Source organism: Saccopteryx bilineata, chromosome 9 (genome assembly GCF_036850765.1).
Source record: "Saccopteryx bilineata isolate mSacBil1 chromosome 9, mSacBil1_pri_phased_curated, whole genome shotgun sequence".
Taxonomy (NCBI): Eukaryota; Metazoa; Chordata; class Mammalia; order Chiroptera; family Emballonuridae; genus Saccopteryx; species Saccopteryx bilineata.
Window position 1 is genome coordinate 69,791,669 of NC_089498.1, and position 22,897 is coordinate 69,814,565.

A 22,897-nucleotide genomic window follows, 5' to 3' on the forward strand; every position below is an offset into this window, starting at 1 on the left:
CTAGGAGTGCCGCTTGATATTTCCATGTACACCTGGGCCCAGCAGAGGCAGCCACAAACTTTGAATTGCTTGTACCTCCAAGAAGGTTGCTGAGGATCAGTCATAGGCAGTGTCTCCCACTGGTCTGCACTGGGTTCATGCTTGGGAGGCCCAGGGCTGACACATCCAAGTGCCAGCTGCAGAAAGCATCAGTTCAGGACCTAACAACCCTTGCTAGAGTGGTATCTAAGGAAAAGTTCCTCACACCTGGCCCAGCTGAGGCAAGTTCCACTCTCTGTGATCAGCACTGGCACCGCAGCTAATGGGCATTGGAGAGGGTATAGCTTCACAGTCACCCGGCCTGGGCGCTAAATATTCTGTCCTGCTAGGCTAGATTCCACAGAGGGAAAGGAGAGAGGCTTGGAGCATGGACATTTAAAGTGTGGGTCCCTGTGAGTCTATTGTTGGATCTGGTCAAGGGGCTTAGCCACCTTAGGGAGGGGCATATTCAGCCCCAGGAGAGAACTCTCTCATTCTTCCTCCCTGACACTAGGGTCTCAACAGCTGAAAGAACTTCTACAGAGGGGACTGTTGGCCACACTTGGTCTGAACCTGCTGCTCACCTTGTTGGGAATAATAAAATTTGAGTATCCAGCAGTGGCTGAGGGATCAAGCTCAGGAGTAAGGGTCATTCCCTGTACTGAGCTCCTGACCAAAAGACTCCTGAAATAGGGGGTTCCACAAACATTGTATTCACAACCTCAGCTGCCCTAACCCACCAAGCATGTAACCTGTAGAGGGGTTGGTTGGGTGAGGCCAATCTGAGCTCACATTATAGTCTTACTACAGAAGACTCTGTGGGAAGACCAGGCAACTGCAAGAGGAAGAGGAGCAGCTGAAAAGTGGAGAAAAATCTTACAGAGCTTGGGACTTTTACAGAGCTGTTGTCATCTCTAAGCAGGAGGAAGCTAATCCTTATACAAAGGTTGGCCCCTCCCACAGTACCCAGACACAGAAAATGCGAACACAAAGAGTGAAAAGTGCAGTAGCTACAGACTGGTAGCCCACAACAGGTTACAAACAACAGCTGACACCAATCCAAGAAGAACTAGGGCCAACACTACTTGTAGTGGGAGGCAGACAGCACCAACCCTAGATTCCACTGCCTACACAAGCAGCACACCCAAAGGTGAGTCTAGCAGGAACCAGACACTGTGGAGAATAAATATGCCCAACAGGACAGACATTGCGCAGTGTGTAATACACATGATCAAGGTTGACCCTTAGAGCCAGCCAGTCTGAAGGGATAACCATACCGACAAAAGGACCAACTGCACCTAATAATCACATACAACAAGATGGAAAATAGTACCCTCAAGAAGCATTCCTAGAACAAGGAAAACAAGTGACCTGGAGGACAGTTCCACTGAGCCCATCTTCTTCATAAAGACTACACAAAAATTTGTATGCCAAAAAATTAGACAACCTAACTGAAATGGATAAATTCCTAGAAACATATAATCTTCCAAAACTCAATCTAGAAGAATCAGAAAACCTAAACTAACCAATTAGAACAAATGAAATTGAAACAGTTATCAAAAAACTCCAAGAAAACAAAAGTCCTGGACTGGATGGCTTCACAGGCAAATTTTACCAAATATTCAAAAAAGAACTAACACCTATCCTTCTCAAGCTATCTAAAAAAAAAACAACCCCAAAGTACCTAGGAATAAATTTAACCAAGGAAGTAAAAGACTTGTACTAGGTGAATTATAAAATGTTGATAAAAAAAATCAAGGAAGATACGAACAATTGGAAGCATATACCTACTCTGTTTATGGATAGGAAGAATAAACATCATTAAAATGTCTATATCACCCAAAGCAATCTATAAGTTCAATGCAATTCCTAATAAAATACCAATGGCATACTTCAAAGATATAGATCAAATATTCCCAAAATTTATATGGAACCAAAAAAAGAACATGAATAGCCTCGGCAATCTTGAAAATGAAGAATAAAGTGGGAGGTATCACACTTCCGGATTTCAAGTTATACTACAATGCCATTGTACTCAAAACAGCCTGGTACTGGCATAAGAACAGGCACATAGATCAATGGAACAGAACAGAGAACCCAGAAATAAACCCACACCTTTGTAGTCAATTGATATTTGACAAAGGAGGTAAGATCATACAGTGAAGTAAAGACAGTCTCTTTAATAAATAGTAGTGGGAAAACTAGACAGGTACATGCAAAAAAATGAAACTAAACAACCAACTTACACCATTCACAAAAATAAACTCAAAATGGATGAAAGACTTAAATGTAAGTTGTGAAACCATAAACATCTCGGACGCAAACATAGGCAGTAAATAAACTCTCTGACATTGCTTATAGCAATATCTTTGCTAATTTATCTCCATGGGCAAGTGAAATAAAGGACAGGATGAACAAATGGGACTATATCAAACTAAAAATATTTTGCACAGCAAAAGACAATATGAACAAAATATAAAGACAACCCACACAATGGGAAAACATATTTGCCAATACATCTGATAAGGATTTAATAACAAAAATTTATAAAGCACTTGTAAAACTCAACACCAAGAAGGTAAACAATCCAATTTAAAAATGGGCTAAATAACTGAATAGACATTTCTCCAAAGAGGACATACAGATGGCCAATAGGCATATGAAAAAATATTCAACATCACTAATCATTAGAGACATGCAAATTAAAACCACAATGAGATACCACCTCACACTTGCCAGAATAGTAATCATTATCAAAACAACACACAGTAAGTGCTGCCAAGGGTGTGGAAAAAAGGGAACCCTCCTGCACTGCTGGTGGGAATGCAGACTTGTACAGGCAGCCACTATGGAGAACATTATGGGGTTTCCCTCAAAAAATTAAAAATGGAACTGCCTTTTGACCCAGCTATCCCACTTTTAGGAATATATCCTAAGCATACCAAATCACTGATCAAAAGAAGAAATGCACCCCCATGTTTATGGCAGCACTGTTTACAATAGTGAAGGTCAGGAAACAGCCCAAATGTCCATCAGTGGACAAGTGAATTATAAAGCTGTGGTACATGTACACAATGGAATGCTATGTGGTCATGAAAAAGAAGAAAATTTTACCTTTTGGGACAGCATGGATGGACCTGGTGATTATTATGCTAAGTGAAATAAGCCAGGCAGAGAAAGAAAAATGTCATATGATCTCACTTACATGTGGAATCCAATGAACAAAGTGAACTGAGGGACAGAATAGAGGCAAAGGTGGGGTCACAGGGACCAGAGGGATAGTGGTCAGAGGGAAGGGGGATGAGGAGATGGGATCAGAGAAAGTAAAAGGATTAGTGAAATTATATATACATAACAAATAGATATACATAGCAGGACAGCAAATCCTAGAGGAAAGGGGGGAGGGTGTTGTGGAGAGGGGCAAGGGTGTGTAGAGGGACCTGGGGGTGGGAGCAAGGGGGAATGAAGGGGGACACGAGGGTATGGGGTGAAGGAGTTATATTCAGTGGGACACTTGAATCCATGTAAACACAATAAATTAAAATTAATAAAAACTAAATTAAAAAAAGAGAATACACCTTGATCAAGTGGGATTTATTCCTGGGATACAAGATTGGTACAATATTCATAAATCAATAAATGGGATACATTACATAAACAAAATAAAGGATAAAATTATATGATCATATCAGTAGATGCAAAAAAAGCATTTGATAAAATCCAGTACCCACTTATGATCAAAACTCAGCAAAGTGGGAACAGAGAGATACTTCAACATAATAAAGGTATACATAACAAATCCACAGCCTACATTATACTCAATGGGCAAAAATAAAAGGTGTTTCCCTTAAGATCAGGAACAACACAGGGATGTCCACTCTTATTTAACATAGTACCGGAAGTCCTAGCCACAGCAATCGGACAAGAAGAAAAAATAAAAGGCATCGAAATTGTAAAGGAGAAAGAAAACTATCATTATTCGCAGATGGCATGATATTATACATAGAAAATCCTAAAGACTCCACCAAAAAAAGTACTGGATATAATAAATACATTTGGCAAAGTATCAGGATACAAAACTAGTAGTCAGAAATTGTTGGCATTTTTCTACACCAACAATGAACTATTAGAAGAAGAAATTAAGGAAACAATTCCATTTACTATCACAACAAAATATGGTAATAATAAGGTACCTAAAAATATCGTATAAATTTAACCAAGGAAGTAAAAGAACTGTACTCAGAAAATTATGAGATATTGAAAAAGAAACTGAGAAAGATATAAGTGGATGGATGCATATACCATGTTAATGGATGGGGAAAATTAACATTATTAAAATGTCCATACTACCCAAAGCAATCTACAGATTCAAAGCAATTTCTATTAAAATACCATTGGCTTCAATTCCCGGCCAGGGCACACAGGAGAAGCGCCCATCTGCTTCTCAATCCCTCCCCCTTTCCTTCCTCTCTGTCTCTCTCTTCCCCTCCCTCAGCCAAGGATCCATTGGAGCAAAGTTGGCACTGGGGATGGCTCTATGGCCTCTGCCTCAGGCACTAGAATGGCTCTGGTTGCAACAGAGCAACGCCCCAGGTGGGCAGAGCATCACCCCCTGGTGGGCATGCCGGGTGGATCCCAGTAGGGCACATGTGGAAGTCTGTCTGACTGCCTCCCCGTTTCCAACTTCAGAAAAATAAAAAAAATAAAAAATAAATTAAAAAAAGTTCTTTAAAAAAAAATACCAGTGGCTTATCTCACAGATCTAGAACAAATATTCCAAAAATTTATAAGGAACCACAAATGGCCCAAATAATCTCAGAAATCTTGAGACAGAAAAACAAAGTTAAAGGTATCACATTACCTGATATCAAACTATACTACAAGTCCATAGTAATCAAAACAGCATGGTCTTGGCCTAAGAACAAGCATATGGATGAATGGAACAGAATAGAGAACACAAAAATAAACTCCCACCTTTTTGGTCAATTAATCTTTGACAAAGGACATACAATAGGGAAAACACCGTCTCTTCAATGGTGTTGGAAAAATTGGACAGACACATACAAAATAAAATGAAACTAGACCATCAACTTACACGAAACACAGTATAAAATCAAAATTGATTAAAGACTTAAATGTAAGTCACAAAACCATAAAAATCCTAAAAGAAAACATAGGAAGTAACATTTTAAACATTTCTTGTAGTAATATTTTTACAGATATATCTCCTCAGGCAAGGGAAACAAAAGAACAAATTAAAAAATTGGACTATATCAAACTAAAAAGCTTTGGAACAGCAAAAGAAACCATCAACAAAATGAAGAGAAAACCCATTCAATGTGAGAATATATTTGTTGATATGTCTGATAAGAGGGTTAATAACCAAAATTTAAAAAGAACGTATAAAGCTCAACACCAGGAAGGTAAACAATCCATAAAAAATGGTAAAAGGACCTGAATAGACAGTTCCCAAAGAGCACATACAGATGGCCAATAGACATATCAAAAAATGCTCAATGCCACTAACCATCACAGAGATGCAAATTAAAAACACAGTGGGATATCACTTCACACCTACCAGAATGGCCGTTATCAATAAATCAACAAAAAACAAGTGCTGATGAGGATGTGGAGAAAAAGGAACCCTCATGCATTGTTGGAGGGAATACAGACTGGTTCGTCCACTGTGGAAAATAGTATGGAGTTTCCTCAAAAAACTTAAAATGGAACTGCCTATGCCCCAGTGATTTCACTTCTGGGAATACAGCTGAAGAAACCTGGAACACTAATTTGAAAGAATATATGCACTTCTATGTTCGTTGCAGTGTAATTTACAATAGCCGAGATCTGGCAACAGCCAAAATACCCATCAGTAAATGAATAAATAAAACAGATGTGATACATTTACACAATGAAACACTACTTGGACATAAGAAATAAAAAATTAAAAAATTAAAAAAAGGAAACCTTACCTTTTATTTGTGACCTGGAGATTATTATGTGAAGTAAAATAACCAGTCAAAGAAAGACAAACACCATATTACCTCACTTGTGGGAGCTAAAAACAAAATAAACTGCCAAACAAAAGAGAAATAGGCATGAACACATGGAACAGACTGGCAGCTGTCAGAGTGAAGGGACATTGGGGTCTGTATGTAAAAAGGTGAAAGGATTAAGCAAAAATTTAAGAAGCATATATATAATACATAGACACAGACACAGTGTGGCGACAGCCAGAGGGAAAGGACGCTGGGGAGTGGATGGAGATGGGCGAAGGGGGAGACAGGGTGGAAGGCGAAGTTGCCTGCGGTGCACGGTGCAGTGTACAGATGCTTTCTGGCGAGTTGTACACTTAAAACTTGTATGATTTTGTGAACCAATGTCACCCCAATACATTCAATTAAAATAAACAAATAAAATAAAAAATTATTGTTTTAAACAATAATTAAATCATCTCACACTGGACAAGCCAATCATGGGACAGTTTCCTCTTTGTAAATAAAGGAATTAAGCTAGCTTTACTGTTTCTTTCAGTATTAAAATTTTGTGTTTTTTTAACTTTATGTATTTTTTTAAATACCCATCAAAATAATACAAAATAAATTTTGATTTGCCATAAAAGAACAGAGAAATGCCATATTGTTTCCAAACACATGCCTATTCCTGTCGATATTTCATTTCTGGCAGTGGCATCAAGAAAGGTTTTCAGAGAAAGCCACAAGCCATTTGCCTTCCACACCCAAACTAACTCTATAGAAAGAACAGGATCTGGGAGTGCCATGGAGGAGAAGGCAATCTTCTCCTACGGAACTACCAGGGCATCTTTACAAGGTAAAATGTCCGTCCATTTTCAAGTCAATGTTTTGCGATACTGTTTTCAGGAATCCTATTATATTTGTTCTAATTGTGTGAGAACATAGGTACTTTATTTTTTTTCCCTTATTTGCCACTCATTGCATCAAAGGCAATGCTAAAGACCTAATGTTATATCTAAAAGAACTCATCTGGAAATTCACATTTTTTGAAAATATAATCTATAATAATTTTGATCTCTTGGATCATTTAGAAATATGATAAGTCAGGGGAAAAAGTTATTTTGTTTTTCAAAAAGTCTACATTAACTCAAGCTGAAAATTAAATGTTAAATGTATTTCACTTTTGAAATGTTAAAAGGAAATTTTAATGTCAGTTCTCACGAAACACACATTGACTTTGGTAATATACTTTTTTTTCAGTCTTCCTTTCCCCTCAACAAAAAGCCTTCTAAGTTCTCAAGGCCCACCCAGATATAAAACAAACAAACAAAATAAAATCCTCAAAGTAGAATTTTTGGTTGAACTATTTTAATCATAATCCATTCCCATTACTGTCAAGCTTTTAAGCAGTTGAAGACAACTCTTAAAAGGGGAAGAGGAGCTGAAGGTAGAGAAAGAAGATTTGATTTGCACTTTTGCCATTTTTCCAGCTCTCAGTCAGACAGGCTGGAGACACTTGTGGAAGTAACATTACGATGGCTGCCCAAGAACGGCAAGTTCAGTTCAAACTTGTACTGGTTGGCGATGGTGGTATTGGAATAAAGGCATTCATAAAACATAACCTGACTGGCGAATTTGACATGAAATGTGTAGCTACCTTGGATGTTGAAGTCCATCCCCTTGTGTTCCATTCCAACAGAGGACCTATTAACCTCGATGTGTGGGATACAGCTGATCAGGAGAAATTTTGTGGACTGAGAGATGGCTATTACATCCAAGCCCATTATATTGTTAAAGTGTTTGAAGCAATTTCGAGAGTTACTTATAAGAATGTACTTAACTGGCAAAGAGATCAGGTATGAGTGTGTGAAAAATATCCCCAACATGTTGTGCGGCAACAAAGTGGGTATTAAGGACAGGAAAGTTAAGACAAAAACAATTGTCAGAAAGAAGAATCTTCAGTATTATGTATGATGTTTCTGCCAAAAGTCACCACAACTCTGAGAAGCCCTTCCTCTAGTTTGCTAGAAAAGTAATTGGAGACCCTAACTTGGAGTTTGCTGCTATGCCTGCTCTTTCCCCACCAGAGTTCGTCATGGACCCAGCTTTGGCGGCACAATACAGCATGATCTAGGGCAGGGGTCCCCAATTTATGGCCCGCAGGCCGCATGCGCCCCCTGAGGCCATTTATTCGCCCCCTCCCCCCCATGCACTTCCGGAAGGGGCACTTCTTTCATTGGTGGTCAGTGAGAGGAGCAGATTGACCATCTCATTAGCCAAAAGCAGGCCCATAGTTCCCATTGAAATACTGATCAGTTTGATTTAAATTTACTTGTTCTTTATTTTAAATATTGTATTTGTTCCCATTTTGTTTTTTTACTTTAAAATAAGATATATGCAGTGTGCATAGGGATTTGTTCATAGTTTTTTTTTATACTCCGGCCCTCCAACAGTCTGAGGGACAGTGAACTGGCCCCCTGTGTAAAAAGTTTGGGGACCCCTGATCTAGGGGTTGCTCAGACAGCTGCTCTTCCAGATGAGGATGGTGACCTGTGGAAAAAACAAACAAACTGGAGCCCAACTTAGAAGTTGTTTTTCCAGGCAACTGCCCTATGGTATCAGTGCTGCAGTGTTTGCCACTTCATTATATAGCTAAACAAAACATGGGCTTTAGCTTTGGATGCTGAAGATGAGTGAGTTTCAGAGTGAATGTGCAGTTAAAAAAAACAAATTTCATTTTTCTGGACCTGTAGATTTAGCTGTTTTGGAATAGGGTGTTTATTTAGAGTTTCAAATATAAGACTGCTACAGTCACATCACAATATTCAGTGATGAAATTTTGTTACTGCCATTCCCATTCCTTTTTATTTAAAATCAGAATAAATTTGTACTTCATATTTTTTTAAAGGGGGGGGAGACTTTCAGTAAATATCATCACTCAACTACACAGAATAAAAAAGACTTCAAGATCAGGATACAACTAATGAAATAGCAGGATTAAGTTATAGGTTATCTCTGACCACACATGGAATCTAAGAACAAGATAAAAAGACAAAAACTTACTTCTTCTTGGATAGTGTCAACTAGAAAAGGGCAAGTAAAATTCATACATGATAAAACTTATGCCTAGGAATGTCAGTAATAACTTTGTTCCCATATAGTGTTCATAGAGAAATTGTAATCACTTATGTAGCTCTGCCAAACTTAAAAGATGTGAAATTTCTAAAAGCAAGAATCTCAAATTTCATAAAATGTATTCTTACAATTCTCAAATATCTTGCTCCCCTTTCACAATTAAATCGATTTCGATACTTAGCACCATAATTTATTTAGGAGAAATAATATTGACATCTCAAGAAAATTCACACAGCTATCAACTGCTGTCATTTAACATAGAAGCTTCCAAAGCTCAAGGATTTGCCTTTCTGCCTTAATACGAAATGTAACTTTATAAAAAAGACCGTGAAGTTCCCAAGAAGAGTTTTAGAAATTTAAACTAGTAAAAATCCACATACTGTTTGCCCAAATCGCCCAGAATCAGAACTTTCTGCCTATGCGGCTCACAAGCTGCGGCTAGGAACTGCGCATGCGCCCTGGCGTCAGCGGGCCACCCTGACCCTGCGAGTCGCAAGTCGCCGCCTCCTCACTTATCTGAGGTGAGCGATAAAATTACAGGCCTACCGGTTCCGGAGCTTTAAGGAAATAACGCAAATAAAGCACCTGGTGCACTAACTACACTTTACAAGGGAGGGTTTAAATGGCATTAACAATAGAATGCAGATCTAATGCACAAAGCTTGGTTGTCAATCCATAACGTGAGAAGGCTGAGCCCACACCTGGGTCCCCATTTCTCCCAGTAGGGCTCGGCAGTGAAGGGGTCACTGGAGAGGGGAAAATGAGAAATGACTGTATGGACAAGAGCCAGGATGGGGGCGCCCAGCGCCGCTGGCCCAGACCCTCAGCCTCACCCCTCCCGCACTTTCGCAACGAGGCTCGCGGGACGCAGCCACCGCGGAAACGCCGCCGCAGTGACGCATCCCCTCGCAGAAATTTTCCCCAGCGCGGGCCCGTCGCCCTGCACGGGACGTTTTATGTTTCACAGCTCCCTCTGTGACCTAATCAAGAAGCGGGAGGGCAATAGTGAGGTCAAAGACTACGCGCCAAACAAGGTTGTGATTTCGGAGCGTAGCGAAGGGAAGGGTTTCTATGACCGTCTACTTAATGGATTCTATTATTTCTTAGCATCTGCAGTATAGTTCCCACAATTTAAGCCGTCAGCCCCTGCCACTTCTTGGTAAAGTTATAAACCAGCCTACTTTGGGTCTGGCGCGCGTGCGCATAGTTATTAATATACTAAAGTGTCTCCGCCTCTCCCTCAACCTCGTGGCAGCGATGGCCGAGTGGTTAAGGCGTTGGACTTGAAATCCAATGGGGTCTCCCCGCGCAGGTTCGAACCCTGCTCGCTGCGGAAGCGGGTAGCTTATGTGTTTTAGGTTTCTATTCCGTTTTTATTAGATGCCTTGAAATGATAATCTTCATTCTTCCTGTTTTATTTCCCATACACGCTAGCTAAACGGAGTGCACACACAAAAGTTGAATGTGCCAAAGAAAAACCAACTTGTCAGTGTTTCAAACATACGCTGTTTACGCTAAAGATGAAAGTCTTCCTGTGTTCTAAACGGTAAGATGATAATTTAAAATCAAGCGACAAGTGAACGCACAACTAAGTGGAACAACAAATAAGTGCTTCTCTCTTTCTCAGTCCCTCTCTCTTCCTCTCTGTCTCTCTAAAATCAATCAATACATTTAAAAAATAAATAAATAAAATCTTGTTCCTCAATGTAAAGAGCAAATTTGCAAATAAATAGTGCTGGAAATTTTCAAGCTATCACAACTAAATAAACTATCATCTCATTCAAACAGATGACAAGGCTAATGCTGCCTCTCCTTTCATTTCAAAATTACCTTCAACCGTTTCCCCCATCACATCCAAAACTGGTTTGAAATGGGAGATAAAAACTTTCAAAAGCTCAATTTTTAAAACATAATGGAACACTATGCACATAGCCACTAAAATGATATTAATGACATGGGAAGGCCTTCCTCATGCATTGCCAATGCAAAAAGTTGGACAGGTTGGAAAACATTTTATATTATGATTACATTTTTGTTCAAAAATTCATCTATGTGGCAAGAATGGGAGAAAAGGGAAATGAATAGGAGCTGGAAAGAAATAACCAAAATGATAGCAGTAATTATTATCTCTAGGTGGTGAGATTTTAATTTTAAGATAGTTTTTTGCTTAGCTAGTTTTCTTTCATATATGGACCCAGTATTTTTTTAATAATAAAAAAAATGGTGAGGTTATTCTTTGAGACCCTACACAATCCTTTTCTGCTTGCTCCCTTTCATCCACTTTCACCTTCTCCCTCCCAGCCCATGTTTTCCAGGTGTCCTTGGGAGTTTCCTAACACCTCAAGGCTGGAGATAGCTTTCTGAGGCACCTGAAGAACATTCCCTACACAGCCACCATCCCATCTGAGACTTGGCTGACCATATACAGTCACCACATTCACATCTTCAATCCATCCTCTCTGCCCAATCCCAACCTCTTCTGTCACTTATAAGTAACCCATTCATGTCACTTATGAGTAACTTCATTTGTTTCCTAGCTGGTCTCCTTCCCTCTTTTAGTCACAATTCTAGTGACTTAAACACATAAGGATTTCTCTCAAATCTGGGAGTAGGAAATTCTCAGATGGAACAGGGAACAGGGTTGATTCCATCTTTCTGCTCTGCCATTTTTATTTTATTTTATTTTATTTTATTTTTTTGTATTTTTCTGAAGCTGGAAACCGGGAGGCAGTCAGACAGACTCCCGCATGCGCCCGACCGGGATCCACCCGGCACGCCCACCAGGGGGCGATGCTCTGCCCATCCGGGGCGTCGCTCTGTAGGGACCAGAGCCATTCTAGCGCCTGGGGCAGAGGCCAAGGAGCCATCCCCAGTGCCCGGGGGGCCATCTTTTGTTCCGCTGCGGGAGGGGCAGAGAAAGACAGAGAGGAAAGAGAGCAGATGGGCGCTTCTCCTATGTGCCCTGGCCGGGAATCGAACCCGGGACTCCTGCACGCCAGGCCGACGCTCTACCACTGAGCCAACTAGCCAGGGCCTGCTCTGCCATTTTTAATGCATAGGCTTATCCACTGCTTGTCTCATCATCCTAAGATGTTTGCTATGCCTCTAGACTTCGCGTCTGTATTCAGCTAGGAAGGGGAGAGACAAGAACCCTTCGTTTATGTCTCATTTACTCAATCTGTGTACCAGGGCTATAACTAGCTACAAGGAATTCTAGGGTAGTAGGTGTTTTTAGCTGGGTGTATTGCTACCCACATTGGTAAGGAAGAAAGATAGATATATAGATACTGAGCGAGCAACCAACTGTATCTGCCACATTCCCCTAACTTGTAGGCATAAGGCCTTCAGAACTCCCTTGTCTGCTTTTCCAGCCCTCCTTCCCTTCTCTTCTGTTTGTTTTTGCATTATTAAAAGGTCTCCCAGCACTATACGCTGGCTCATGCCTTTGAACATTTTTGCATGTTTATATACAACTACCTGGAATATCCTGTCTTGCCTTCACCCTTCTCCCCTCATTAGAAGAGGACTGCTCATCATTTGAACCCCCTAACCCCCTTTCTATTCAGGGGTCTTACACTCTCTGATTTTTTTTTTTTTTTTTTTTTTTTTAGAGAGAGAGAGAGAGAACGAAAGGAAGTCAGGGGAGGAGCAGAAAGCACCAACTCATAATTGTTTCTTATCATATGTACCCTGACCGGGCAAGCCGAACCAGTGACCCCAGCATTCCAGGTCGACACTTTATCCAATGCACCACCACAGATCAGGCCTCTCTTTGAATCTTCCTTTCTTCCTTCCCCATCTTCATCATAGAAGTTGAAAACAACCACATATTTCCTTTCAAAGACTCCCTTTCAGCTAGAGGCAGCATGTGACGTAGGCCCAGCCAATCAGATATACCAACCCCAAAATTTCAGTAGGAGTTGTTAAGGTAAAGAAGCAGCACCGTGGGTAAGGATCTATCTGGAAGAGCAGTGGTCCTCAACCCCCGGACCGCGGACCAGTACCGGTCCGTGGGCTATTTGGCACCGGTCCACAGAGAAAGAATAAATAACTTACATTATTTCTGTTTTATTTATATTTAAGTCTGAACGATGTTTTATTTTTAAAAAATGACCAGATTCCCTCTGTTACATCCATCTAAGGCTCACTCTTGACGCTTGTCTCGGTCACGTGATACATTTATCCGTCCCACGTTAAAGGCAGTCCGTGAAGATATTTTCTGACATTAAAATGGTCCATAGCCCAAAAAAGGTTGGGGACCACTGTGGTAGAGAACCAAGGCCACAGTGGTATTGCCAAGGGCAGCAGTACCAGGCCTGTAATTGTGGCATCATGCCACCTAACCTACACTTCCTACTGTCCCATTTTCCAAAAGTGGCTTTGCAGCCTTCCTGGCAATTCTACAAACTATTTGATATCTCTCCAGGAAGTTTTCTGATTAAATTGACCTTCACACTGTTTCTTTTTTCTTTCTTTCTTTCTTTCCTTTTTTTTTTTTTTTTTTTTTTTTTTGCTTCAGAATACCAGATATAGCTTCCCTGCTCACCCCACCATCACCTACTGGGAAAACTAATGTTCTTTTTCAAATATCACCTTCTGGGTAAAGCATTCCTGCAATTCCCTAGGCTGACTCAAAAGCCCCTTTTTTATTCTATTTCCTAATATAGCGAGGATCACATTGAACTATTTCTGCCAGTTTGCCTCTCCTTTCTAAATGATAAATACCCTGGGAACGTATCAAAGGATCATGTCTCTCATCTTTGTACCTGCCTGGCACAGAAAAGTACTCAATAGATTTTTTTAAATTTCTCTCTATTTATTAATTTTTTGAGGGGGGGGGAGAGATAGAAAGAAAGAAGGGGGAGAAACAGGAAGCGTCAACTCATAGCAGTTGCTCCCTGTATATGCCTTGACTAGGCAAGCCCAGGGATTTGAACCGGTGGCCTCAGTGTTCCAGGTCGACACTGTATTCACTGCGCCACCACAGGTCAGGCTCAATAGATTTTTGATGAGGGAATAAATAAATATGGGTCGGTACACAGGTATGTATCAATGATCTCCATATGCGGAATATCCTATCCCTGAAAAGGAAAATCTGATTTGGAGGAGCCTTCTCTCCTAAGTTGTCTGGACTGGACAGGTCTGTCCAGCCCTACCACTGCCTCTCTCTAGACATTGATCTGACCCCTCTCTCCCCTGCTCATTCCTGTGGCAAACGGGGTAAAGGCCAAACTCCTACCTTGGGTATCCTAGCACACTGCCAATGCCCTTTATAACCTGGCTGTTATATCTTTTCACCTTTCCCTCACACTGTTCCCAACAGAACTCCATAAGAGCAGTTAGAGTGGCTTACATATCCCACAGAACAGGTCTAACAATTTCTGACCCTTTCACACATTGGTACCCTTGGCTGGAAATTATTCTCTCCCTAATGGTTGATTATATACACACCCACCAATGTGCACATGTATGTATACACATATACCACACACACACACATATACCCCCCAGAATACACAAAGTTTTGAGGACACACACATAAATAAGTTCAAAATGTGTCCTATAAGCAAAATTTAATGTATGCTCCTCCCTTTCTCCCATGTTGAAGAAATATTCCACAAAAGCTCAACAGGAACATCAGATATACAAGAGCAATGGCCAAGAATTGAACCATCAGGAAACCTATTTTATAGAAAGATGAATAAAGCAGATATTTTTTAATTAAATAATTTTATTAATTATTAAATAATACAAGAACATATTTATTTTTACACAAATGTTAGCATATATATAAAATGTTCTGAACCTTCCTTTGTTACTTACAGGTATATTATGAACATCTTTCTACATAAAGAACTTTTTCATTAAAATGGCTTCTTTTTCATTAAAAATTCCCTCTGTGAGGCTTATAGCCTCAGAATGAATGGATGATAACTTGTTTAACCAAATCACTACCAATAACCAGTAAAAATAGTCCTTGCCTTTTGATCCTAACAACAACAAAAATGCTTCAAAGGAAATTTGTATATATGACATTTTCTAAAGCAGGAATCTTGATCCCAGTCAACCATTCTCATGTAACATCTTTATGCAGGTACCAGGAATTGGACACAAAAAAATCATGGTGGTCAGATAATTCTAAAAGCAGAGTCTAAGCCCAGTAAATCTGAAAAACAATAAGAAAATTAATAAGTAAAATAAAATCACAGTCTACACAAATACCCTAGAAAGAAAGGGGAAAGTTTTCACCCTGAGAATCTATTCTATATATTTTCCAGGAGTAAGGAAGAGCCGAAAATAAAAGTACTCATTTTTAACATCTCAAGTGAGTCAATCCTTGGAACCCATCTCTTCCCTTCATTCCTGTTTCCTCTCCCTTTTCCTTAAATCCATATTCCACCCAGAAACTACTGGTCTTCCTGAAATTTTTATTAACAATTCAAAATGCTCCAGTAATAATTTTCATAGCCACGATCTCTGCTAACTCAAATGCTCTTTGGATGAAGTGCTCACTGCCTCTGGCTCATAAAAGAACAGCAAAGACTGGAGTTATAAAAATATTGTGGGTCTGAAACCTCCCCTGCAGAATGACAAAGGTTATTTATAAGGCAAAGGAGTGGTGGGAGGTTCCTGGGACTCACTCTCAGTTACTGCTTCTACTTGTAGAATCTTTCAGGGATGAGATGGTTGATCAATGAATTTTTTTCAGTACTTACGTTAGCAGTGGTGTTAGACCTCAGTTCTTGAGTTCAACAAAGAAAGAATTCCAAGTCAAGAACTCTAGTACAAGAAGTTTATTTAAGCCTTGCCTGGCCTGTGGTGGTGCAGTGGGTAAAGCATCAACCTGAAACACTGAGGGTGCTGGTTTGGAACACTGGGCTTGCTCAGTCAAGACACATAACCCCTTCTTCCCCACCGCCTTTTTCTCTCTTTTTCTCTCCTCTCTCTAAAAATCAATAAACAAAATCTTTTTTAAAATGAATGGTTCTTCTCAGCTGGGTACCATCTCTAAGAAAACAAAAGAAAGTTTATTTAGCCTTTTAGAAAGAAAGTCACGGAAGCAAAAGAAGTGAGCCAGCTGGGTTGCTGAATTCAGAAAACAAGTTACAGAGGGACAAGAAGGGCCCTGGGAGCTGAGGAGAAAGAAAGCAAAGGACACGCCCATTAGGAAGGAAAGGGGAGAGGCATGAGCAAGCTCTAAAGAGAAAGCGCTCACTGGATCCTTTATCTTAAGGGTTTTTGTCTGTTTTCTTTTTTTTTTTTTTTTTTAATTTTTTTTTTTTTTATTCATTTTAGACAGGAGAGGGAGAGACAGAGAGAGAGGAGAGACAGAGAGAGAGAAGGGGGGAGGAGCTGGAAGCATCAACTCCCACATGTGCCCTGACCAGGCAAGCCCAGGGTTTCGAACCGGCAACCTCAGCATTTCCAGGTCGACGCTTTACCCACTGCACCACCACAGGTCAGGCCTTGTCTGTGTTCTAAAGGCAGGAATTTTAGGGGAAGTCCCAAGGATCTCAGTATACCATTCATCAATTTTCTAGATGTGTCCTTTCAGGGTCGTGGTCTCTTCTGATTGGTCAGCACTGGGTACAGAGTCATTAGTCACTGCATCTGGTCCTGAGGTAGGCCATGGTGTCGCTTCGTCCAGTTCTGCTGCTTTTCTGGGTCCAGGGCTGAAATACAACTAAGGTCTAGATGGCATCTCTAGTTTGACCAAAGAGACCCAAGATTTTGTTCCTAAGATTATTTGATGTTGATCAGAACCTCGTTGTCCTAATGCTGAAGGGATTGGTCATACAAGGGAGAAGAAAGCAGGTGAGTCAGGGCACTGGATGAAACCAGTTTGAGTCAGTTGTCTCAGTTTCCCCATTCCACTAGCCAAGGAATCTTCCTGGCTTCTTACTGTCTTGCCTCACTTACCTGCATATCATGGCATAGTCCCAACTCCTCTGTAAGACTGACTTGAGAGTAGATTCATTTTAGAAACTAATTTATTTCTAAAAGGCAGGCGAAGAGATTCAGAGACACCGTTATCTACTGCTTTTCCTGTTCCTGCTTTCACCATGAAAATTAACCAATATATCATTCAAATCTACTTGTGACAACTTGATTTTGATTTACATTCATCCAGTCTTGAAAAATGACCACTGCTCAGGCAGACTGATGCTTCCTGAGCCACTCATTTCTAGCACATATTAACACATTAGCACCGCCTTCAAGTAGTATGTCTTCCTAAATCAGTGATGGGCAATCTTTTGAGCTTGGTGTATCAAAATTCGCCAGAAAAACGAGCATAACTCGGGTGGTGTGTCACTTCGAGAAAAAAACCATAATTTTGTGATATTTATAGTTTAAATAACAAAAATGTATAATTGTAATATATAACTGTATTTAATAAACCAAAAATTAATTATTTAACTGATCTGCTTAGTGACTTCTTTGTTCATCTGTCAGTTGGTTTCTTTTGATGGTCTTGATATTCTTTTTTTTGCTCTTGATATTATTTAACTTGTGTGGGGTGCCGTGAACTAAGATAAGTGAGGGGGAGGGGGAATTCTTTAACTAACTTGCCTATTAGTGACTTTATTGTTGCTGAATTTCATTGGCTAAATCTTCAATTGAAGTTTGGTATTTTGTACACTTCAAGTCCAAGCAAGCACTACAAACTTCATCTGACAATCTGTTTCTTTTGTTGGTTTTGATATTATTTAATGCTGAGAATAAGGTCTCACAAAAGTACATAGAGGGAAAAATTGTGAGTAAAGCCATTGCTATATTTTTCAGGGTGCTAAACACCTCTCCCAGCCTCCCCCTCTCTTATCTCAGTAATGATGATCAATTAGAAATCCACAACACCCCAGAACATAGATTGTATGATGGTTGCTGTGGTAATGTGGTTGCTGGTAATGGCGATCACAGGGCCCCCAGAGATGCGTCCCCCGCTGCATTCTGCTGCTCCCTGCTCTGCCTGCTGGAAGTGAGGTCAAAGATCCCCTAACGGCTTAACCGGAAGTCCCAGAACTAGACGCTCAGTGCCGGAGTTCAGTTGTTTTGGCCTACAGACCTCCGGCACAGAGTGTCTGCACTACAGCAAATGTTTTATCCTCGGCTACTGCACCTGACTGTGCAGGAGCTGAGGCTGAAACGTCCTTCTTGTCATGCGGCACCATACTTCTCTGGTATGCAGCCACGTGTCATCGAAAATGGCTACACGTGTCAGTGCTGACACACGTGTCATAGGTTGTTCTAATTATTCTTTGTTTTCCCCCAACTGAGTATTTTAAGCTTCATTTAAAAAAAATTAGCCTCTAACCATTTTTCTCAAGATTGTCTCTATAAAATATCCAGCCTGCCACTGACTAGGCTGTATCTTCATATTTCAATTTTTTAGTTACTCTTTTTTTAATTGTCTATTATTATTACTACAGCATTTGAGTTTTCTCATTAGAGAAAATGTTTGGCTATTGGGGAAATAAAAAGAGATTTTCATCCTTCTAGCAAAAACCCACCACACAAGCTGTAACATTTCTCAGTTATGACTCTTCTACAATCCCATAGCTTCTGGTGAGTGCTATACACAAACTGCTTGTATGTAGATATTCAGGTATGCCAAGGACAACAGATCAAGAGAAGATTGCCACTGAAAAGATAATTTAATACAATTCCCAAGGAGAAAAGGGAGCATGCCAGACTGGGGTGGTGGGTCATTGCAGGGACACACAAGTAAGTCCCTGGTCTGTCTGGAGGCTGAAGAAGCAGAGTTTTTCAGTTTCTGCAGGTAGGAGCAGGAGAGGCAGACTAAGCAGGTTTAAGACTGGCTAGTCTGAAGGAGTTCAGCAGGTGATGGGGCATGAGAGTTGTCCCCAGATGCCTGGTACCTGGTCTTGGGGTGATTAGGGCAGGAGAATAGTGACCCTCAGTGTAAGAGCCCCAGAAAAGAGGTGGTGAAGGTGTGGGTTCAGGATTGCTTCATTGTGTGTGTAAGGCATGCTTGCTGATGAGTTGTTACCTTGCGGGTGAGCTGATAACCTTGCAGGTGAGTTGTTCAGTGTCTTTAGAAATTGGCTAACCCTGAAAGGGGCAGTGTCCCCAGCTGTCAAAGCATCAGAAACATAGAAAATAAAACGACATGATTTTTTAAAGTTAATAAATTTAAAAAATTAAAAATAAAGCTGTTTAAAAGCATGATTAATACAATTTCAGTCTAGCTCAGCGAGAGACAGAAAGCACACTCAATTTAAGACAATTCTAAATAGGTTCAATAAAGAGACTGTTTACAAAGGTAAAGAGAGGGTGTAGAGAAACCACAAGATCCAGCAAAACAGTGCCATCACCCCTCTGAGGGGATGGAGGGGTCATCAGCACCCAGAAGAAGAAAGTTCTATAAAGAAGGCTGTCCCAGAGGATCAGTGACCTTCCTGTGAGGGACACACAGTGCTGGAGGATCCTTGCAGGGAGGGTGTTCCCCTCCTCCCTCCTCTCCCTCCCTCTGCCTTCTCACTGGGCCTCCCCGTTGGCCAAACTCAGCCACTCAGTTCTGCTGCTGGGGACAAGGCAGAGAATGGGTTGAAGAAGCAGAAGGAGGTAGTCAGGACTCTCTCTCCCATAAAACTAGAAAAAATTAAAATAATTATCCATGATCTGGCATTTTAACACTCTAACTTTATTATTGTGGCACACTTCTTTTCTGTTCTATATTTATATAGTTCAATATATAGTTACATTAAAAATTAAATCATTGACTATTTCAAACATACAGAGATGCACAGGAAATACTACAGCATATATTTTATATTTTTCATTAAAATTATTTCATAAGCTTTTTGCTGCTCTTTTCTCTTCATAATCAGGATTCATAATGGCTCCATTATGGACTCCACATTAGTTGCATCAAATTTAATGAAGCAAGTGTTGTACATTTGGGCTACTTCCTTCTTTCCTAATAATAATTTTAAATAATGTGATGTACATCTTTGAGATAAAAGTTTTTTTCATATTTTATGTTATTTCTTTAGTATCTACATCTCTAAGAATAGGAATATTGAAGCAAAGTATGTGGATAATTTCATGGCTCTAAATACATAACTTTAAACTGCATTACTAAAGAGTTGTACCCTTTATAATGTCAGCCTTAATGCATAGAAAGGCTGGGTTCATGGAACCCTCACCTACATTGAGTATTATCACCTGCAACTTATTTTTTTGGGGGGGGGCTAATTTAATAGGTAAATACACTCCTTGTTTTCATTTAATTTCCTTTTCTTTGATTACTTCTAGAGTTTCCATGTTTTACTATGTTTGCTTGCTAGTTTATTTGCTGTTTAATTTCTGACTTTCTACCATATCAGCTATTGGTCCCTAAAGCTGCTGTTGGAATTGACCTTGGGGGAATCCTTACTGAAAACAATTGAGAGTCATGGTGGTAAGATAGCAATTTCAAAGGAAGGAGGTTAATGAATTTCAAACTGAGGGTTCATGGTCTTAATACCTACTTTTGTGTGAAGTGTATAATTCAATTAAATTATAAGATTTACCCACCCACCCCTTAGTACCCTTTCTTTCCCTGTTCCAGCATTTAAAATAACTGGTGCAAAACTAAATGCAGCCTGAGTGATAACCGCAATTAATTCATGTTACTTTTCATTTTTTGTTGGCAACATGATAGTTCAGCATTCACTTTGAGAGACATTGAAGGTAGCTGGCTTTGACTGATTCTGAAATACGTATGTGTCTATTATGATCTAGATATTATTTTTATTTTCTTCAGCATTATGATTATTATTGTTATTATCTTCGCTCTCTTTCCTTATCTGGCAAGCTATTTGAGGAAGTATCTTCCTTGATCTACCATACTCTAAGGCTGCAGAAGTTTCTTTTTATATCAGAACTTCTCAAACATTAGAAATATCACCTAAGAGAGCTTATTAAAAACACGACCCTTGGACCTCACTGTTGGAAATTCTGATTCACAGATATAAGCTGAGCCCCTGAGTCTATACTTTATTTAATGATTGAGATGCAGGGGTGCCTACTGACCACTCTGTGAAAAACTGATATGGATTTCTGGGGTAGGAAGTAAATTTATACTGAAAATATTCAAGGTAGAGGCAGAAAAGAGGCTGGGGATGGGGAGGAGGGGAGCATTGTCCAGTAAGGACTCTTCAAGGCCCATTCTCCAAGTGTCATTGTGGAGGAAATTGTGCAGATAAGACCAGAATTGGCTGGAGAAGGTAGTCAATGTGTGGTAACATTGTTATATGCACAGGATATAGTGGCCAATGAGACAACGTGTTCCTACCCTGTTGCAGAATTCCGTCTTCTGACACTTAATACATCATAACACCATTTCATGATATTTAATTACATTTACAGTGTTGTAATATTTTCCTAACCCCTATTTCCTAACATCCTAAAATATTCCTGTAAGCTTCCTCATCAATTCTACCTCTGAACACAAAGTTTCAAATAAAAAAATGGTTCTCTGTGAACAAAAGTATTTCTCTTCCACACAGCATTGACATTAACAAACTGGCCTAAGCAACTTGCAGAATTGCTAGGTTAAAAAAAAATTTTTTTTTAATTACAATTTACCTTTTATATTCTTTGGTTTTGGTTTCAGGTGTACAGCATCTTAGTTAGACAATCGTATGCTTTACAAAGCATTCCTTGATACTTCCACTGGGTTAAGATTTCTTCAGACCCCTCTGAAGAAATCTGGGTTTTATTCAAGGATACTAGCTAACCACACTGTAGCGGTGCAGAGGCAAAGAAACAAAATCTGGACTCTTTTTGCAAGGTGACACACAGCAGCTAGCAAATGCTTTTAGGTGAGGAATCTTTCTACTATTAGCCCAAGGCTGCCATCTTGTGGCTATCTGAAGAATTGTGACTCACACTGATAGGTTTAAAGAACTTTTTATGGGACAATGTAAATATACGTTGGGGGAAAATCTTTACATTTCCTTGTCATATCTTACATTAATTTTTAGTAAATTAGAACCTACCCTGGCTAATTTTGAAAAGTAATAGAAAAATTCTACTCAGATAAGCATAGAAGTTTAGATTAAAAAAGATCTTTAAAATCACCTTGTAAAAAATAGCTTGACTTTTTGTAAGATTAGTTGACCAAAATATCAAAGTTTTGATGTATCACTCTGCTAAAATTAATAAATATGAGATTACACATTTCTTACATAGTAACTTTGCTTTGTGAGATTCTCCTTTGTCCAGATATGGTATTGCCCCTAACAAAAGATCTCATTCCATACTCATTGCAGAAGCCAACTTACATGTGTTTAAGTGCTTTCCCTGGCTCATTTTACTTCAGGGCTTCACCGGCACCTGTATATCTACAGTTCTGATGTCTTCCTTGAATTAAAAGTCCTTCTTCCAAGTCCTTCTCAAACACCCATAGTACTGGGTCACCTTTTTTTTAAGAAAGCATTTCATTTTATTTATTTTTTATATTTTATTTATTCATTTTTATTGGAGAGAGTGAGAGAGGAAAGAGATAGAGAGAACAGGGGGAGGAGCAGGAAGCATCAACTCCCATTTGTGCCTTGACCAGGCAAGCCTGGGATTTTAAACCAGCAACCTCAGCATTCCAGGTTGATGCTTTATCCACTGCGCCACCACTGATCAGGCCCTGGGTCATTTTCTTGCTTCCTCTCTGAAACCAGTTGTAAGGCTTAAGCTTCATCACTAAAAAGCAGAAAACTTTCATCACAAAAAATAAAATAAGATCCTGTCAGCCCTACCCAACCTGAACC

The 22,897-nt window shown here is 39.8% G+C and overlaps 1 protein-coding gene, 1 non-coding gene and 1 pseudogene across 2 annotated transcripts in view; 2 read left to right on the top strand and 1 right to left on the bottom strand.

Annotated features, from left to right (window-relative positions):
- CTNNA3 (catenin alpha 3) overlaps positions 1-9,558 on the bottom strand; it is a 2,095,157-nt gene extending 2,085,599 nt beyond the window's left edge. The window contains exon 1 of the mRNA XM_066242416.1: positions 9,509-9,558. The gene's annotated coding sequence lies outside the window, so the exon portion shown is untranslated. The remainder of the gene's footprint in view (positions 1-9,508) is intronic.
- On the top strand, positions 7,529-8,579 carry LOC136313646 (GTP-binding nuclear protein Ran-like; annotated as a pseudogene).
- Positions 9,559-10,379: 821 nt separating the features above from the next.
- Positions 10,380-10,461, top strand: TRNAS-UGA (transfer RNA serine (anticodon UGA)). Its single transcript has one exon. It is a non-coding gene; the product is annotated as a tRNA-Ser (tRNA).
- Positions 10,462-22,897: the final 12,436 nt, after the last annotated feature.